Below are 13,183 nucleotides of genomic sequence, written 5' to 3' on the forward strand. Positions count from 1 at the left end.
CACACATATTCGATCGATTGGGTGTTTATTTTCTGAAAATACACACTGTTGACAGTTTTATATCGTAGTAAATCCACATATTTTCCCGCTACATATGGTCACTTCTACAAGATAAAGCCATGGGAAAGTTAATCTACACTTACTGAAGCAAAAACAGCAACTTCAATACTGTTGACATATTTAAAAAAAAAAAATTGTTAGACTGAATCGAAGCTGACGACTGCCACTTCTCTCCACGCTCTGATACAGTTGGTGAATTCAGTTACCTTACCCGACCTCTGTGCCGATCGGCCGCCGCCAGGACGCATGCTTCAATCCAGGTACTGCAGAGCGGCACCTGGCGGACAGTCCACCCGTCAAACACTGCGGCGGTGAGGCCGGGATGGGCGCCGTCACACGCCAGTCAGCTCTCATAATCGCGGCACACGGGGTCCCGCCGTCCGCCCGCCGCCCACGCCACGCCCCCAGGGTAGTCTGAATTGAGTTACGCCGACCGACGCCCCGCTCATCGCACTCGCAGCGGCCGCACGCAGACGCTTCCAACCAGAGCCGGCGGGCATCGCCTCGGCGCCCGGCGCCACTGAGAGGGCGCCCCAGCGCGTCCTAGGCGCCCGCCGGCCAGGGCCCTTTTCTGTTCATCCACCCGTCCCGACTAGGACGGTGCCCTGCTAGGGCATCCCGCCACCCTGGCGGGCGTGCCTCGTCTCAGACCTTCCCAGGGGTGAGCGGCGGGGCATCGAGTGCCCGTCAGTGACCCCTAAAGCGGACGTGGGGGCGTGACCAGGCGGCGGGCAGCGGCCACCCTTGCCATTGTAGGTGTCATCAGGATAGGACAATCGTATGATCTTTCGATGAAACTTTGTCACCTAGTTATCGACTGTAATACCCCCTCCGGAGCATACCTATCAACTGATTCATTAAATCGCTTAGAGAAAATATGCAAGAAAAATATCAGCTACTATGTTTACCCGGAACACTTTCACCATGACCTCCATAAAACGAGTGCTTCAAGCCTACAAAACATCACATCATACCATGAGATAAGGGAGGCAGTGTGCATATGTCGTGAGGGGCCATCAAAACACGTCTGCCGTTGCATAAAGATCAACCGATTATTTGTTTATTGGGGTTTTAGGGCACTTTTTAACCCGGATAAACAAGTTACCTTCCAAGCCCATCTGCTCACGCCAGACCGTACTAAAAATGATGGGTTTGTCTGAATGCGATCTGCTTTGCAGCAATTGAGCACGGTTTGTTTCGCATACAATAACAATTCTTTTGGCGGGATATAATCTTTCTAAGGCCATTTGATAACGCTCCCTTCGATTCCAATTATTCAATAACACAAATACCTATCGTGCGATCTTCATGATTTCGCAAAAAAAAAACGACAGAGCTATTGAATAAGGGCTGCATTACCCTTAAAACGTTTGATAGACAGCATGGCCCTGTTTCATGGCAGGCTGCTGCCTGATTGGCTCTTTGGTTTGAGCGAAAAAGTAAGTGATGACTAATTTAGTTCGTAGTTTTGTTTAATTCGTTTAAATGAAAAATTAGCGCCAATACATCGTAGCATGGAATAATCGCGTTTAGTGAAACAAGTCTCTGAGAGATGAAGACCTCCGAGCTTTAGAGTTGCAAAGGACTTCGCAGGATGGTGTTCGTAGGAAAATAGTTCCAAAAATACCACTTAAAGATGCCAATACACAAAAATCAGTCTTACATCCACGAATCAGAAACATCAGTAATATCTCACCTCAAGCGCTCCCCTGCCGTCCTGGTCCGAGGGCGCCGCGATATCATCCAGGGGCCGCATTCAGCCTGACGGACAGACCAGTCGTCAAACACTGCGGCGGTGCGGCCCGGATGGGCGCCGTCACACGCCAGTCAGCTCTCATAGTCGCGGCACACGGGGTCCCGCCGTCCGCCCGCCGCCCACGCCACGCCCCCAGGGTAGTCTGAATTGAGTTACGCCGACCGGCGCCCCGCTCATCGCACTCGCAGCGGCCGCACGCAGACGCTTCCAACCAGAGCCGGCGGGCATCGCCTCGGCGCCCGGCGCCACTGAGAGGGCGCCCCAGCGCGTCCTAGGCGCCCGCCGGCCAGGGCCTTTTCTGTTCATCCACCCGTCCCGGCTAGGACGGTGCCCTGCTAGGGCATCCCGCCACCCTGGCGGGCGTGCCTCGTCTCAGACCTTCCCAGGGGTGAGCGGCGGGGCATCGAGTGCCCGTCAGTGACCCCTAAAGCGGACGTGGGGGCGTGACCAGGCGGCGGGCAGCGGCCACCCTTGCCATTGTAGGTGTCATCAGGATAGGACAATCTTATGATCTTTCGATGAAACTTTGTCACCTAGTTATCGACTGTAATACCCCCTCCGGAGCATACCTATCAACTGATTCAATAAATCGCTTAGAGAAAATATGCAAGAAGAATATCAGCTACTATGTTTAGCCGGAACACTTTCACCATGACCTCCATAAAACGAGTGCTTCAAGCCTACAAAACATCACATCATACCATGACATAAGGGAGGCAGTGTGCATGTGTCGTGAGGGGCCATCAAGACACGTCTGCCGTTGCATAAAGCTGCCGTCGGGAGGAAAAAAGCCGTATCTGGGGCACTTTTTCGAATCGAAAATTGTTCAGGAGAGGGAAAAACGCGTTTTTTGTTATAAAATTCGTTAACTTTGCTCAATAACGAAACAAAACATACTGCAGTGATCGGAAAGAAATTTTACATCCAATGAAAGTGGTTATAAAAGGGAAATTATTTTAACCTTAAAGCAAAAGGCGAAAAACTTTTTTGCTTCAAATTCAACCCCGAGTTTGCGGAATCTTTCTTTCACGAAAAAAGCCGTATCGTGGAAGAAAGCCGCATCGTACGAGACACCTGAACAATACTGTCATGAAAAAGCCGTATGTCTGATACATTGGTTAACCGATCGGGAATAAAGCCGTATCGCCATTTTTGTTCAATCATATTGTCGTCAAAAAGCAGTATCACCGGTGCATGGTATTGACACTGCATATTGGTTCATAAAAGTACTAAAGCAGTTCCGCTGCATGTTCCGTCCCACTGCTTCAGCTCTCAAGTATGGATATTTAATTGAACGTTCAATACAAAAACAAACATGATACCCATTTTAAACTACATCATCCATGCATAATTGCATTATTGTCGTAACTTTAGGCTCTTGGATTCTGATTGCGCAGGGTGCCATCAAAAGACATCTTGACCAACCGACCAGGGACGTAGCCAAGGGGGGGGGGGCACAGGGGCCATGCCCCCCTCTAAAGGCGAAAAATAAAATAAAACTTAAAAAAATAACCCCAGCTGCACCACACCCCAAAAGATAGTGGGCCAAATCCGAGGAGTTTTCTTTTTCTGGAGGGGCACGACACTAGGTCGCGACCTGTGGCCCCTCCCTGAGCAAAATCCTGGCTACGTGCCTGCAACCGACAAGGGGAATCACGAATGCTGTCTTTGTACGGTGCTTCAATTTTCGATTACACTGGACTCCAGAGTTAATTCTGAGCCACCGATATATTCGGAGAGATGAGTGTGCCGGTCTGCCGCTGCGCCGGAGCCACGGCGACAATGTCGAGAGAACCGAGATAGTGTAGTTTCCCATCGTCGATCTGCAGACCTAAAAGCACTTCAAGGGGGCAAGAGACGATGAGTGGGAATGTTGCTGATAAGCTGGACGCAAGGTTCCCGGGAGATCGCTAGACTGCTGAGAGCTCCACACGTCTGCGGGAACGCCCTTTAGAGGGCGCACCCTCAAAAGGCCCCCCAATGTGCACTCGTATTCACAGGGCTCTGATTATAGCGCCTACTGCAACAGAGCAGAGGGCTATTCAGTACGCCTTGCTGCATCCTCCACCGGCCACAGCTGTGCTGGTAGGCTCTGGGCAGATGTTGGGCTTGTGTGGGTGCTACAAGGTAGCCTAAATTTCCAATATGATTGAGCATCATGGGTATGAGGGAGCCAGAAAGAAGACGGTAGTCATTGACCAGGAATGGAAGTGACAGGGGATGACGGTCCCAAAGATACATGGGCGTGGTCACAATTATCACAATGAATGTGACGAGGTTGGCAATAGCAATCGACCTTTCACGGTATTCAACTATATCTTCAACGGTTTTACGACAAAGATTGTAGGTCGTCGTACTAAGCGTGCCAGCTACGAGTACGAGCTGCATGTCTATTGTCTATGATGATTACCGGGTCGAACTTAACATGATGCTATTTTGGTTGTGGGGTAGGGTGGGAACAGGGAGGCCAAATTAATCATGGGGGAGGCTAGGTCGGGTATTTTTTATTGGAATTTTAAACGAAGTTGGGAAAAGAACGGTCGGATTATACTGGCGCTCCCGGCTGGTTAGCACATCAAAATACTGAATGCCCGGCACCCTGCTGACTAGGGCGGGTCATCCGAGAACTTTTTTTTCGAGGACACATAATGAAGACCGAAATTCCTACGGAGCATGTCACAAGAAGACTGTGTGAATTTTTTCAATTTTTTTGGTTGAGGTTGCGGGTCGCCGCAGCCAATTAATCAACCGGGTTTTTCGCTACATTTTCACTGCACGCGAATTTTGAGCACAAATGTCATATGATTAATTATTTTCAAATATATACCTCGAAACTTCAGCTATTCCTCAACCTATTCTGCAAGTCTGTTGGCTGTATCTCTTTAACTGTGGCCATGGTGCCATGCTCTCTGTATCGGTTTTCCGCAACTCGATCGCAGCGCCATCTCTTGAGAGGACTGTTAACCTTGCGTCGGCCGAGACAATATGCATTCTGCTGATGCGATCTTAGGACGCTGATGAAAAAAACGTAAGGCACAGGAGCGTATATAGCGTGAAAGCTGTCAATTGCAATTAAAGTAGCCATGAAATGTACATATTGGGGGTTCACCTGACTTAAGCACAGCCATTATGCGCCAAGTGCGATAGTGTCCGCTGGACCTATTAGTCATTTGATTCTGCGCTGAGACTTCTGCAGCATTATTTTCAGTTTTGGCTTCGATTATTTCCTTGCATGTAAATTTAACCTTTCTTTTGAAATGCAAACCTAGTGTTGGAACTGAACAGTAGCAGCTCAATTGCAGAATAACTAAGTACTAAGTTAGCCTCGTCAACTTAGCCCGGCTTCATCTGACAACAGACTGAGGATGAGTTGCGAGGTATCCTGCTGATCGGCGATCCGCGTATCATATCACTGCCCGAGTCGCGCGTTCTCATCGGAACATCAGATCCTATTTTGATTACCTATTGGGGCTGGGCCACCGCAACAAGCAGTGGAGCATCGAGCTTTGAGGGAAACTGACCTCATAATAACCGCGGTAGTAGCTGCTAAGTGGTCTCCGACGCAATTTGTGATCCCAATCATGTGACATTGTTGCAGTTAGTGGAAAGGAGCCTCCATGTCGAAACGGAACTAATGGCGCGTGGTGGTCCTCGGTGACACTTCACATTCTGTTCTCGGATAGGCAAGTGATTACAAAGGAAATGCCCTTCTGCATTTTACGTGCATAAGGATGCGTCGTTTATCATGATAAATAGGATAGCCGTGCTGGATCATCGGCTATGACGAGCCTGTTGGACGAGCATATTGCTTCAGTAAATAAGTCCGGTAGTCAATACTTATTCTATTTTACACCAAAATCAGACAAGGGCCAAACTATTAAACAAGTTTACAAGACTTGTGGAAAAGCCACTGGACTAAAGCTGCGCCGATCAGTGGACCATTTACCAAGAGTGCCTGTGCATCGAGCAGGAACCGTTCGTGCCGTTTCGGGCAACGCCATGCAGTCCAGATCAGAGAACACTTCTGAACAGCCCGGAAGCAGGCGTCACGCTCTTGACAAATCCTGATGTAGCTGTCAGTAAGGAAGATTGAGCCCTTGAATTTGGTAAAATGGCTTACGTTGGCAGCTTGCAAGTTACGTATTCCGTCGCGATCGCCCATCATACAACATATATTGACCAGCTTCGAACTATCACCGAGTTCAATGTTGTTCACTATGTCCCAATGTGGTCCGAAATTACGGAGTAAACATTGCGGAGACGGATTACTCCAAAGCATCCAGCTATTGCGAGACCTCTCAGCTCACCGGTCTGTGTTTTTCGCCCAGTGATCGACAGGAATAAGTACCGGGCTCACTATAGGAAACTTGTTTGGGCTGTACTGGCCGATACAGACAGCCAGCAAACAGTGCATACATGATACACTGCGATGCTTGCTGAACTAAGGAATGGTGATAAAAAGACTCGAGACACTTATGGCAAAAAAGTATAGGAAGCGAATGAGGCAGGAGACATAAAGATATGCGATTCTATCAGCATTTTGCAATAAACAAGTCATGCACTACATGCAGCTCATAGATCGGTCCAAAGAACGCGTTACAGAGTCACCAATAGCAATCTCGCTGGAAGAGGGTGACCTTCGACCCGCTGCTTAACAAATTAATTTCGATCCGGTGCATACCCATACTCACTACTCAGGCAGTGGAGCGAGCCGTTCGGTTCCTAACTTAGGCAGCATACGTTGCTGTTATTAAGAGAGCACGTCTCGGTTACATCACGTGTGCCATCAGGACGCAATGCAACGCTCTCATGCCGGCGTTTGAATCAATTATCGAAGTGTGATTTTCTGTCCTAGGACGGTTAGGTGGCTGGCTACATTGCATTCAAAAATGAACATACGGTTTGGACTGATGTTATCTGTCTGCAAAACTTAATTTAACTGATACACATATAGGTATCAAAGTTAAGCATCTCGCTGTTTTCTTGGCGAAATCACTATAGGTATAGCTTCCGGAGCAATTTATGATTCCTGAAGTATTTCGGATCGAATGGGTACAACTCACCTAGTGTCAAATAAGGAACACCAGACACCTAGGAACACCAAAGAACACCATATACCCGACGTGGCAGCGGCTGCGTCAGCTTTTAACGGTCGGAAAGCCGTCAAAATCAATGTTATGCCAAACTCGCTCAATAGATGGCGCTGGTTTCGTTGCGCTCAGAGCGCCGATGCTAATCGCTATTCTGAGCACGATTCTGCCACTGGGGTTTCCAAACTTTGTGAAGAGGTGGGGGTAAGCATGTAGAACTAGGAAAGTGGTAAATATAGTACCTTTCTCGAATTTTTCCCACTACATTTTGCAAACAACGAGAAAAATTAGCAAAAGTGGTCTCGAAAAACCGTTGACGGCGCGCCCAGTTCCTTTTCAAAAATTCGCAAAAAATATGTTTTAACCGTTTTATGGATCAGCCCGTAGGAAAATCGCTCTTCACTTGGAAACCTTTTCCATCGACCCGCCCTACTGCTGACACCACCGAGCTGGCAAAGTTCTGTTGGCTTCAAACTTCTCAAGTTCACTCCCTATTTTATTTCAATTAAAATTCCCCTATAATGGTCACATATTGCTACGATCACGTAGCATGTTTGTGTAAATGTTCAACTGTTCCGTCCAGGATATGCCGAAGCCATGCTAAATGAGTAGATACGGCTTTCTTCCAAACTGCCTGGACCAACGATTCGGCTCATATTTCACAGGCCACCATCAAATAAAAGCCGTATCTACAAGATACGGCTTTCTTCCTGACTTATCAGTTCCACATTCTTTGTTTGAAATTTTGTATAAATGCCGTATCTGCCGAATTTAAGGATGCGGCTTTCTTCCTGCGTGTTTTGCTATCCCTGATGTAAAAAATCCGTTTTTGAATTTTTATATTATATATAATATTTTCATTTTTGAGTGTACACACGTTTGAGCAGTACCATTAAACGCACCATGAAAAGAGCTTTCCAACGATATCAAAAACGAAAAATCGATAAAAATGCGACTTACGGCTTTTTTCCTTCCGACGGCAGAAAGATCAACCGATTATTTGTTTATTGGGGTTTAGGGTACTTTTTAACCCGGATAAACAAGTTACCTTCCAAGCCCATCTGCTCACGACAGACCGTACTAAAAATGATGGGTTTGTCTGAATGCGATCTGCTTTGCAGCAATTGAGCACGGTCTGTTTCGAATCCAATCAATTCTTTTGGCGGGATATAATCTTTAAATCTAAGGCCATTTGATAACGCTCCCTCCAATGACATAAGTTCAATTTGAACAGAAGAATCGTGCGATCTTCATGTTTTCGCAAAAAAAAAAATCCGACACAGCTATTGAATAGGCTGCATTACCCTTAAAACGTACCTATGATAGACAGCATGGCCCTGTTTCATGGCAGGCCGTTGCATGGTATTTGCACTTTGGTTTGAGCAAAAAAGTAAGTGATGACTAATTTAGTTCGTAGTTTTGCTTTCGTTTTAATGAAAAATTAGCGCCAATACCTCGTAGCACGGAATAATCGCGTTAAGTGAAACAAGTCTCTGAGAGATGAAGGCCCCGAGCTTTAGAGTTGCAAAGGACTTCGCAGGATGGTGTTCGTGGGAAAATCGTTACAAAAATACTACTAAAAGATGTCAATACACAAAAATCAGTCTTACATCCACGAATCGGAAATATCAGTAATATCTCACCTCAAGCGCTCCCCTGCCGTCCTGGTCCGAGGGCGCCGCGATGTCATCCAGGGGCCCCCGTCAGCCTGGCGGACAGGCCAGTCGTCAAACACTGCGGCGGTGCGGCCGGGATGGGCGCCGTCACACGCCAGTCAGCTCTCATAATCGCGGCACACGGGGTCCCGCCGTCCGCCCGCCGCCCACGCCACGCCCCCAGGGTAGTCTGAATTGAGTTACGCCGACCGGCGCCCCGCTCATCGCACTCGCAGCGGCCGCACGCAGACGCTTCCAACCAGAGCCGGCGGGCATCGCCTCGGCGCCCGGCGCCACTGAGAGGGCGCCCCAGCGCGTCCTAGGCGCCCGCCGGCCAGGGCCCTTTTCTGTTCATCCACCCGTCCCGGCTAGGACGGTGCCCTGCTAGGACATCCCGCCACCCTGGCGGGCGTGCCTCGTCTCAGACCTTCCCAGGGGTGAGCTGCGGGGCATCGAGTGCCCGTCAGTGACCCCTAGAGCGGACGTGGGGGCGTGACCAGGCGGCGGGCAGCGGCCACCCTTGCCATTGTAGGTGTCATCAGGATAGGACAATTGTACATCAGCCTAACTTTGCCAATCAATAAAGCCATACATAATTGAATAGTGTATACCTCCGGCGTCAACGGCATTGATCAATGTCAATCGAGTTTATCGATAATAAAAATCAGCCACTAATATTGAAACAACTTCTATAAACTCCGGAGCATTTAACCGCAAATATTTGTGTCCTTGGAAGTACCAATATCCTACTCATTCCCCTCTTTGGAGAGGAATTTCCCTTCAGACAACTAACTAATCCAAAATACAATTTTGTAACGATGTGACGGACTCAAATGAAACCTCAACCGACATTACCGATCGCATTAAAATGTTTTTGACCTCTCGAAGAAACACAGGTATACCAATCCAGCTTCTAAGAAAACGGCGCCAGACCGTGTCAAAACCGATCGTCGAAATTCAATTTGGCGCTGCGGTTTGTTTTCCAGCACCGAACGATATAAACGAGTTCAATTAGTGAACTGCAGGACATTCTGGTACTGAATTTTGAAATACGCAGTCGTCAAATTTTTTATTTAATCCAAAATAAATGTGCGTTGCATCTTTTTTTAAAATAAAACTATTAACGGGAAGTATTGACTGAGCTGCAACCTAGTCTGTGGCATTAACCTTCGCCCCAGTGGGGGGGGGGGGGGGCATATGTTACCACCCTGTCACGTTTTTTGCGTGTGAATAAAAAACCGCGGCGCGTAGCGCCGCGCCGCTTGAGGTAGCTTTTGGTACATTAATTTTGGACAATGTGTAAAATTTTTGACCCCAGGTCATGTCAGGTCAGGTCACCAGGTCAAGTTGACTGACCAAGCCTAAACAAAGTTTGCAATCCTGTCCAGCCTGCAGTGTTTGTCAGAAAGGTTTTGAACTTGGTGGATTGCATGCTGTTATGGGCGCCTACAATTTGTATATCTGGGATTTTTTATATCCGTGACCTAAGGTCAGGTCAGTGGCGTGACCTTTCCATTACAAGTCAATGGAGAAAAATGAAAATGCCTCTAGATCCGTGTGTACGCAGAGGAACAGTCCAAATATTTCAGAATCAAAAAGATTTAGACCGCTCGTGATGACCAAGGTGTCATTTTTGCTGATAGCCTCTAGAAAGGTCATCCGAGGTCATTTGAGGCTACAAACAGTTTTTTGCCAATAACTCGCGATTGGAAAGAGATAGAACGCTGGGGATGGTCTCATTGTGTTTGTCTTGCCGAGACGGATCGACTGATATGCAACATGACCTTTTCCGGTCAGGTCATGACCTTGACCTGAGGTCAAATTTTCAAGTTGACCTTTCAAGGTCAAATTATAGTTCATTCGACGCGTCTTGGCGAGGGGAACACGATTCTGGCAATAGAAATGTCGTGGCTTTTTGGAGTCGAAAGTTATTGTCGAAAAACGCTTTTCGTAAAAACAGTTATTTTTGGAGTTTTTGCCCTCTGTAGGCTAAACCGTTGACCTGAGGTGAATTTGGATAATGACCTTATCAAAAGAAGAGTTCAAAAGCTATCGATTGATTTTCAATGCGATTTTCTATCTACCATAGTTCCTGAGATAGCGGCATGTTTTTTGAAAAATATAATGACAATTGGCAAATTTTGACCTTTGATGACCTCTGGTGACCCCAATATTGCTCTAAGGTGAAAAATGACCGAAATACTTTCAAACGTACGCATTGAGAGCTATCGACTGCTTTTTACCGCGTCTTTCTAGCCCTCTTAGTTTTTGAGTTAGAGGTGGGTGGTAACATATGCCCCCCCCCTCACTAGGGCGAAGTTGGCTGAGACCGCCACTGGGGCGCGGGTTAAAGTCGAAAAAGACAACACAGGACAGTTTAAATAGTGGTAACGTTGCAAAAGTTCACGCAAAACAGATACCAACACATACTGAAACTGTCTTCCGGCTTATCAAGAACTGAATATTGAATATGTCTCACCTCAAGCTTTCCGCTGCCGTCCCGGTCCCAAGGCATCGTGATGTCATCCAGGGGCCGCAGTCAGCCTGAAGGACAGGCCAGTCGTCAAACACTGCAGCGGTGCGGCCGGGATGGGCGCCGTCACACGCCAGTCAGCTCTCATAATCGCGGCACACGGGGTCCCGCCGTCCGCCCGCCGCCCACGCCACGCCCCCAGGGTAGTCTGAATTGAGTTACGCCGACCGGCGCCCCGCTCATCGCACTCGCAGCGGCCGCACGCAGACGCTTCCAACCAGAGCCGGCGGGCATCGCCTCGGCGCCCGGCGCCACTGAGAGGGCGCCCCAGCGCGTCCTAGGCGCCCGCCGGCCAGGGCCCTTTTCTGTTCATCCACCCGTCCCGGCTAGGACGGTGCCCTGCTAGGGCATCCCGCCACCCTGGCGGGTGTGCCTCGTCTCAGACCTTCCCAGGGGTGAGCGGCGGGGCATCAAGTGCCCGTCAGTGACCCCTAGAGCGGACGTGGGGGCGTGACCAGGCGGCGGGCAGCGGCCACCCTTGCCATTATAGGTGTCATCAGGAAAGACAAGAAACACCCTCTCGTGATATGGACTTACGTACCATTAGGCGTTGCTAGTAGACAGAAGAGACTGGAAAACTTCAAGCAGAACGGCAGCAACGTCGGCCCCAATCCTTGCAATCAGTTTCCCTAGGGACAAAAACCGATCATAGATGGCGCTGATATACCCCACACCTTTCAGGAACCACTAAAATGACCACAGTCAGAACAGTCCTTTGCACAGAATACCCGCTCCAAGACTGAATACAGGGGAGAGTGAGCGCACATATAACAGATCCATTATAATTGAACATAACTTTTCCTCACAAGCTAATCTCGGCAAAACCATGGTGAAACTTCCTAAAAACATCATACAACAGATATACATAGAAGATTCCTTCAACACGCATCTCTCGTCCTTGATCTAGGGGAAGCTGAAGTCAGAGGATCGTCTAGTGATGACTTCCGTGCTTACACCCGTAACTTAACACGCCTCAGGCACCTCGGTGTCTAGTGGCAATTTCTGGAGCCCCCTTACTTTACAGGGGGCAACTTAACAGTAGCATTTTCATGTCCTTAAGAACTCTTTACGAGTTCAGCTCACCACGAAAGACGATCTGCAAGCATCCAGAGTCGAGTTGCCTCATTAGCTGTCCCACCGTTCACTGAAACGAAACAAAGCCGTGTTACCACCGCAGTCCGCACGTAGATTCCCGGAGTGACACCGCCTCCCACCACACGCGAGCGCACCCAGACGACCACTGGACGCGCACCGCCAGTGCTCACGCCCGCCTCGACCCGGGCGTCGCCGCGGGCACTCGGAGGTGGCCCCTGGCCTGTTAGGCCGGCCCGCACGGCAGGCAGACCCGCACAGTGCCAGCCATACACAGACGGTTGAACACATCACGTCCAGCGTTGCACGGTTAGCGTAAACTCAAAGATAATATGAACGGCGGCGGACTGGGACGCCATAAATATATCTGGCAATTATCCACGATAATTCAACAATCTACGGACATTTCATGGTTAGCAAAATCCAGCTGAGACGTTTCTTTTCCATACACTAATATAAACTTCAATTTTTACGGAACAACTTGTAGGCAAACGTCGTACCGACACGAAGTCAAAAGCCGGGTCGGTATAGCGGTTCGACAGTTGTAATGTTCGCAGGTAGGGAACGCCAGCGGAGCCATGGAAACGCTCCGCTGGAGCTGATCTGCGCAGTTGCAAGGGAGTCCGCCCGAACAGCGCGCCTATATCTGACCACATTTACTCATACTGGCAAAACAGCTGTGAGGAGCGCGAGCTTGAAGGCACCAGCACAACCAATGATTACCGCCCCCCACACACATCAAGCCGACAGTCTAAAGGCGCTGATCAAAAGGGCAGCTCACTCACCACTCGTTTTGCCGCGGACCGCCAATCGCAGGTGAACGTCCACCATATCGTTCTTCAGCCCGCTCCACAGAGCGACGCGACGACCGGGAACCTGAAGGCACAGGGCGGTAAGCGTCAGCACATGGTCGGAGAATACACTACTGGGGAAAATACCGACGAATATGTCAGGCTAACAGGGAAACTTTTCTGCATCGCCGTAGCTAGAAGCGAGC

The 13,183-nt window shown here is 49.0% G+C and overlaps 1 protein-coding gene and 1 non-coding gene across 7 annotated transcripts in view; one reads left to right on the plus strand and one right to left on the minus strand.

The window, feature by feature from the left end:
* Positions 1-244: 244 nt before the first annotated feature.
* Positions 245-13,183, minus strand: part of LOC122364510 — a 35,944-nt gene continuing 23,005 nt past the window's right edge. For 4 of the 6 annotated variants that reach the window (XM_043334941.1, XM_043334940.1, XM_043334937.1 and 1 more), the window contains 6 exons: positions 12,972-13,062; positions 12,178-12,238; positions 11,636-11,723; positions 11,041-11,105; positions 8,550-8,614; positions 245-337 (listed from right to left, as the gene is read on the minus strand). The gene's annotated coding sequence lies outside the window, so the exon portion shown is untranslated. Of the gene's footprint in view, positions 338-1,756; positions 1,822-8,549; positions 8,615-11,040; positions 11,106-11,635; positions 11,724-12,177; positions 12,239-12,971; positions 13,063-13,183 lie in introns of all 6 variants that reach the window. The other 2 variants (XM_043334939.1, XM_043334935.1) reach the window with 1 other exon arrangement.
* On the plus strand, positions 11,986-12,104 carry LOC122364522. Its single transcript, XR_006253561.1, has one exon. It is a non-coding gene; the product is annotated as a U4atac minor spliceosomal RNA (small nuclear RNA).

Source organism: Amphibalanus amphitrite, unplaced genomic scaffold (assembly GCF_019059575.1).
Source record: "Amphibalanus amphitrite isolate SeventyFive unplaced genomic scaffold, NRLGWU_Aamphi_draft 000680F_arrow, whole genome shotgun sequence".
NCBI lineage: Eukaryota > Metazoa > Arthropoda > Thecostraca > Balanomorpha > Balanidae > Amphibalanus > Amphibalanus amphitrite.